We start from the raw sequence: 7,491 nt of genomic DNA on the forward strand, positions 1-7,491 counted from the left end.
TTTCTCTTAAAATTTTAGATTTTTGATAATAAATATTTTAAGAGCATCTCATATATCTTTATTCACATCCGAAGAAATATTATGCAACTCAATCAAATCAGATCAAATAAATATCCAATCTAATGTAAGTTTTACTATAAAATAACATGTGGCTTGTGGGCATAAATCTGGACTTGGCGAAGATAATTCAATAGATGATATGTATTATTGCAATTTAAATGCAGTTAAATCTTTGGTTCATGGTCGTTCGTCCTTCTTCCACAATCTACCCACCTCATAATTTTCACTAATTTTTGTTACATTCAAAATTATCAATGAACCCCTTACATTACTTATATTATTATAATGTTTAAATTCATGAAAACCATGGTTGAAAAAGAAAAATAGTATTTATAATTCAAAATCTTAATAACTAAAAAAATTAAAATTTTATTAAAAAATATTGATAACCATAAAATGATTAATGAGCTTATTTAAAAATTGATAAGAAAAAAAAAACTTAAAATATAAAATTTTCAATTTATTAAATTAATATTTAGATTTTATTATTTTGATCAATTTAAAGTTAGAGTAATTTTTTATTGATTTCATAATGTTTCAGTGACTTGTATTAATTTTCCAGATAATTACTATTTTCTTAGGCTAATTTGTAAGGAGAAAATTTGAAATCGAATATCTTTTCGTCTTTTTTTTTTTTTTTTTTTTTTCTATTTATCCATACAATCCATTTTTTGGTATCAATATGATATATAAAGGTAAAGGTACATCCCACACTACATTTTATAAAAAGTTTTAATTTAAAACATAACCTTAAAATCAATAACAATCATATACTAAATTTTAAACAATTATCAAATACATGTCAACACAGACAAAGTTTTTTTCCAATAAAAACATAAATTTGAGATTTAATAAGAAAAAAACAAAATATATTTGGTTTATGGAAATGAAAAAAATGTGGCTTTATCTCTAAAAAAAGATGCCTACCTCTAACAAAAAATAAAATGTATTAAATTTATGAAAATGGGAAAAATTAAAATGCATTAAGTTTATGGGCTTGCCACTGAAAACAAAAATAAAGAAATTGATGAAAACTTACTTGGAATTTTATTTTTTTATAATATTCTTTATATTATTGTATTATAAAAACACTATTATTATTGTTTTTTTATTTTAATAAACAGTTTGTTTAGAATTATTAATATTAATAAAGTAAGTAATAAAAATATAATTATTAATTAATAAAACCAATAATGATTAAGTTATAATGAAATAAAATATAAAAGTAAGGCTAAAATCATATATGATAGTATATAGTGTAATGTGTATATAATATAACCTTTTTTTTTTATAGAACCATAGTTGTACCCATTTTATTGCATAAATTTTTTAATTTACGACTAAAAAGTAAAAAATCAATATGTTTTTTATTCTAATTGGATATGGTATGCAACCGAGGAATTTTAGGGATTTTTATATCATAGATTCGGGATTTAAATTGTAAAGGGGAAATGACACAAATGCCCTATGAACTTTTTAGGGTTTACCCATTAAGTCCCTAAAGTTTTTGTCAAATTTTATGGGTACCTAAACTAGGATATGACATGTTCTTTTAGTCCCTGTGAACCTGTAATAGTCGATTCAATGACCTTTTAGATCAAAAAAATTCACATTGTGCCCCTATAAGCCAAAAAAAGTAAGTTCGGGGATTAATACAAATTAAGTGTGAATCGGCTTTAGAAGAAAATAAGAGTTTTTTATGGTACGAATTGATCCCCAAACTTATTTTTTTGGATTTATAAGGGCACAATGTAAGTTTTGTTTGGTCTAAAAGGTCACTAAACCGGCTATTACAGGTTGACAGAGACTAAAAGAGCAAGTCATATTCTAGTTTAGGGACCCATAAAACCCGACAAAAGCTTTAGGGACTCAACGGGTAAACCCAAGAAAGTTCGTAGGGCATTTGTGTCATTTTCCCAATTGTAAAATCATTAATCATTGTCTTTTACATATTGTATCTTTTCTGAATATAATTGTCGTTCTTTTCGTATCTAAAAAAATGTTCTCATTCCCTCTTTCTTTTCTTTCTCTGATCAATTGCAGCCACATACAAAACATGAGAAATGCAACCTCTATTATTTTCTTTTCTTCTTGGTGCGAGCTCATAATGATGATCGACTGGTGGGGGTTCTTGGGTTTTCGGTAAAACATGTGTTAATGGTAGTTCTCAGGTATTCACGTAGTATTTTTAAAATCTAATTTATTAAAATACAATATTATCTTACAATGACAATCATATACTAATAGTTTAATATTAAACTTTTTAAAATTTTATTATTTTATCAATATACTTTTATTGTCTATGTTATAAACTCATGGTTTCCATGGGCCTCTAACCTAGTGTGTGTGTGTGTGTGTATATATATATATATATATATATATATATATATATATATTGTGTGCTAGAATGCACCAATAAGAATTGAGTAAACATTAAATATATATTAAATGATATCCATATTTATACATCCTTTTTATGGAAACTAATTTAATTCGTCATTAATGTCAATAATAATATTCTTTCAGAAAGAATTCATATATAAAATAATAAGAGTGTATTCTAGGAGAACGATAGTATATTCTACTAGAATACATCCTCATTCTTCATATATTTCATACAACTTTATTGTATTTTAAGTGAGTGAGTTATGAAATAATGTTATTGCTGACATAAAAGCCTAGATACAAATTTATTCTGAAAGAATGTTATTGCTGACATTAATGACAAATTTAATTAATTTTCATAAAGAGAAAATTATAATTATGGATATCATTTAATATACATATAATTATGAAACCATTTAATATTTATCATTATTTAATTAAATAATAATATAATTTAACTAAATTCCTATTGGTGCAATTTAGCACACAATAAATGTAAAAAACACTTTAACCTAGCTTTTATATATATATATATATATATATATATATATATATATATATATATATATATATATATATATATATATATATATATATATATATCGTAAAATAAGCTTAGTGAAAACTGAGAAGTATTTAACTTTTGCAGTCATTAAAATTTAGCATTCAAAACTACAATTTACAATGTGTGTTCATTTACTATGCTGCCCTGACCCTCGTAAATTATTTGACAAAATGCCAGGCAAGATGGTATGGTGATTGGAGGAGGGCAATTAAGCAAAATTAGAAAGAATGGGGGTGTCGGGGACAGCATGCCTGTGAAGTGGTTATGGGCAAAATGGGAATAATAAAAAAAAAAAAAATGTTTCCTATGAACAGAACAACTGTGTCCAATAAGGGAAGGTGGATTAGGGTACAAACTTGATAAGACAATACTCACATGTTTTTAGTTTCATTTTTTTTTAAATTATTTTTACTTTTGCACAAAATGAATTCACTTTTAATCATCCTATATAACCTAAGCTAAACATATTAACCGATTATTATATTTTCAAAATTAAAAAAACAGAAGTATGTTGTTAGAAATACCTATAAACGACAAATATAACAAAAATGATTATTAAGATGTGTCATGTGAATGTCAAATATAAACTTAGGGGGGGGGGGCCATCATTTTTTCTAGTTTATCTTTCTTCATCCTTCCCAACCCACAACACACGGAAACGCTATCTTTTTGAACCCATTCAACTAAAAAAAAATACAAAACAATCAAAGGTAAAATCTTAATTAGCAATAGAGTTACCGATGGTACCACTATTGCTTTAACGGGTTGGTTAATTGGTTTTAGTAACCCACTTCATCATCTCTTTCTACTTTCTCTCTCTCATTTTCTCTTGTACCATGTGTTTTAAAACTTGTACCTTAGTTGTTTTGTATTTTTTTTAATTGAGTGGGTTGAGAAAGATAGGATTTCCGTGTTGTGGGTTGAGAAAGATGAAGAAAAAAATTGACAAAAATTGATGTGACAGTGGATTGGGAGGAAACGGCTCCCTCCTCCCTTAGGGATTGTTTGATTTGGTACTGATTGGTCCGGTTACACGATTTTAACTGATTCAATCCGGTGAGGGTTTTTGATATGCATCCATCAAAAACCCTTATAACATGACTGACGGACTGAATGAGGAAAAAAAATACCATTTGCCCCATTTATCCATTGATTGCTGACGTCGATTTCTTCCATTGGGCGACACAGTTGAATTCATTTTCAATCCATAAGAGATAACCACGAATCCATCTCATAATCTCCTCGACTTCGAGTTCTCCACCTCCTGATTTGAGTTAAAGGATGATAGTCTTAACGAGAGTGAGTAAGTATTCAAATGGCTCATTTTTTAATCAATTTTTAGGTTTTGACTACTGATTTATGTGGTTGTTTTCTAGATTTATGGGGGAAAAGTGTGGTGCATCTCAATAGACATCTTCTTCATTAAGATATCATAAAGTATATTTTATTTAGCCGAATTCATGAATGCAATTATGAAATGAACACTATACATCCAAAAAGAATCAAAGTTTTCATTTTTTATGTTCAAACATTGTAGTTTCATTTTTATTGTTCGAGGTGATTTTTTTGGATGGATGGTAATCATGTGCATGGTTATTAGGTGTATATATTTTTGTTAAATATTGGTATTTAAATAAGAGATACATATTATATTGATCAAATTGGCAAGTGTTATCACACAAAACAACTAAATTTTAGAATATAGAAGAGAAGAGTAAAATAGTCATTTCCAGCATTCAACATAGTCAGATCCTAGTTAATTGATATGGTTTAAGAAGCAAGTTCAATTAAAGCTTCAAAACTAGTCATGTTCTATTCTCTCTTACTCGGTTAAAACTATCAAACAACCCTTACTTTTTATTTAGGATTACCATTGTTTTTAGAAAATTAACTTTTCAGAATATTTTAAAATTGTCAAGTAACCGATTTTTATATTTTAAAATGATAACCAACTTATTTTTTGTATATGGTTACTCGCTATCTTGGTTTTCGGGTTGAATATGTCACACTCCTTCAAAATTTACACTTTTTAGTTTAAATTTTAAATTGTGTTACTAATTTGAACTGCAATAAAAAAGTTGTTACAAATTCTCCCAATTTTTTTTATAAATTTAATTTTCTTTTTATACAGCGTTTTTAATAATTTTTTTGTGATGGTTAATATAACGTTTTCCAACTTTTAAAAAAAATTATAATTTTTTCTAACTTTTACATTGCTACATATTAGCAAACCAATTTTTCTAAATGATTGACTAACATTGAATTTGAATTTGATGAAATAACAAATATAATTTAAAATCAGATGAAATAATAAAACACTAATTAATCATATAGCATTTCTTTTCAATTTCATCAAATCCAAGCTGGCAGAGAAAAAAATTTATTTGCTTATGTTATATGAGGCAATGCATAAGTTGGAAAAAATTAAGAAAATATTATAATTTTTTAAAATGTTTGCTCTTTGCATTTTAGATATAAGTAATATATAATATTTAACCAATACGTTCAAATAAGTCAATGGCAAAAACAAATTGAACATAAGATTCATTTAATTCCTTTAAAAAGCTACTTCCGGTTTTAAAATTCAGAATTTCTATTATATATAAAAAAAAAAAAAAAACCATATAAATTTCATAAATTACTAAACATGTATGTGTTATGCACCACACTCTATGTGGTAGCAATGGCCACATTCTGAGATATTTACCCTTATGCCCATAAATTGAGTACCCATGCGCATGCACAAATGTAAGAAATGACCCATCTCACTATGTCCATTTTTGACCTTTTTCTTCGATTAAAATAACAAGAGCAAATAAACAAATGATTAATGCATATTGATTTATCATTTATATAACATTGTGTATGTTTTAAAATACGACACTCATATGGAAACATTGAAAATACATGCTAAAATAACATAAAATATTAGTATTAACTATGTTTCACCCCATCTTATGTTAAAATATTATTAATGATTGCATGAGTTCAATTATAGCTCGAGTGTAAAGTTTGTATTTATTTTATCTTTACAGTTTTATATATATATATATATATATATATATATATATATATATATATATATATATATATATATATATATATATATATATATATATGGCTGAGTTATTATGTTAACTAAAAAAATATGTAAACTTGCGAACTAATAATCAACTCAACATTTTTAAAACTAAAAACATTAATCATCTCCAAATGGTGTGTCTGAACCATATTTAGGCTCAAAAAAAAGATCTGACATTTATTTTTATTTAGACAAAACTTCATAAATGGTCCATGTGGTTTCACAAATCTGAAGTTTCGTCTGTAATTTTAAAAAACCTCATAGATGGTCCTTGTGGTTTGAAAACTTTTAATCTTTGTTCCTTATGCCTAACTCCGTCAACTTTCTACAGTTAAATGAAGAGCATTTTCGTCATTTCACTTCCCTAGGAAAGAAGCAAAGATCATTGACAGTGGCAATATGAGCCCGAAATTCCTTAACATGTCAAGAACATTAGATACTACTATTTCAAACTTCAAACTTGTTACTCTTACTAGAGAAAGCTATAACATAATTTATGGAGATTTGGATACATGGGAAATGATATAAATGTGAATAGCAATTAGCACACACAGCTTTAGCAACTTAAAAAAAACTCTCTAAATGCTATCATAACCCTACATAGTCTAAGGGCAAAGAAATCCTTATATGTTTGATATTTGTGCCTTATTCTTTATGTAACTTAATGCCCTAATGCATTGATAAAATCAAACCACCTGAAAAGTTTCCATCCATATGAAAAAAGTCAACAAGGACTCTTTTCAATTGTGAACAGATGTTATATTTGATCCGCACAATTGAGAAAATGATCTAATTTAAGCAAACAGTGCTTTCAATAGAAGAAGCAAAATGCATCTAAAACTAATTGTTCATTCCTACTACCATGTTCATAAGGACAAAAGAGAAATGCAACAACATTACTAAACATAACAACAACTAAGATGTAGATCTCGTATTAAACTACCAATGGTTCAGTTAATCGATTGAATTTCCTTAATTGAACATATAGCATAATTGATTTAAAACCTAGAAGACCTCCAACAATAAACATGTAACAAAACACAAAGAACTAACGTGATCTAGGTGAAACAAAACACATAAATTAACCTAATTCCCAAGGAAATCGAGAATATGAGCAGTATCGCCATGAGTAGTGAGAGAGAGAGAGAGAGAGAGATTGGACAATACTGCCATGAAGAAGTAGTGAGTGAGAATATGAACAGTACCTAGAAGACCTTCAACAATAAACATGTAACAAAACACGGTACCGTGTGAATGTAGATTCACATTGTGAATCTGTTTAGATTCACAATGTCAATTTGACAAAAAAAAGTAATTATTTTTATAGAATTTGATATCATTGGGAAAACAATTAAAAAAACTATAAATTTCTGTTTTTTAGTCTTTTTTATTGATAAAA

This window comes from Lactuca serriola, chromosome 2 (assembly GCF_051521515.1).
Source record: "Lactuca serriola cultivar US96UC23 chromosome 2, Lser_US96UC23_V15, whole genome shotgun sequence".
NCBI lineage: Eukaryota > Viridiplantae > Streptophyta > Magnoliopsida > Asterales > Asteraceae > Lactuca > Lactuca serriola.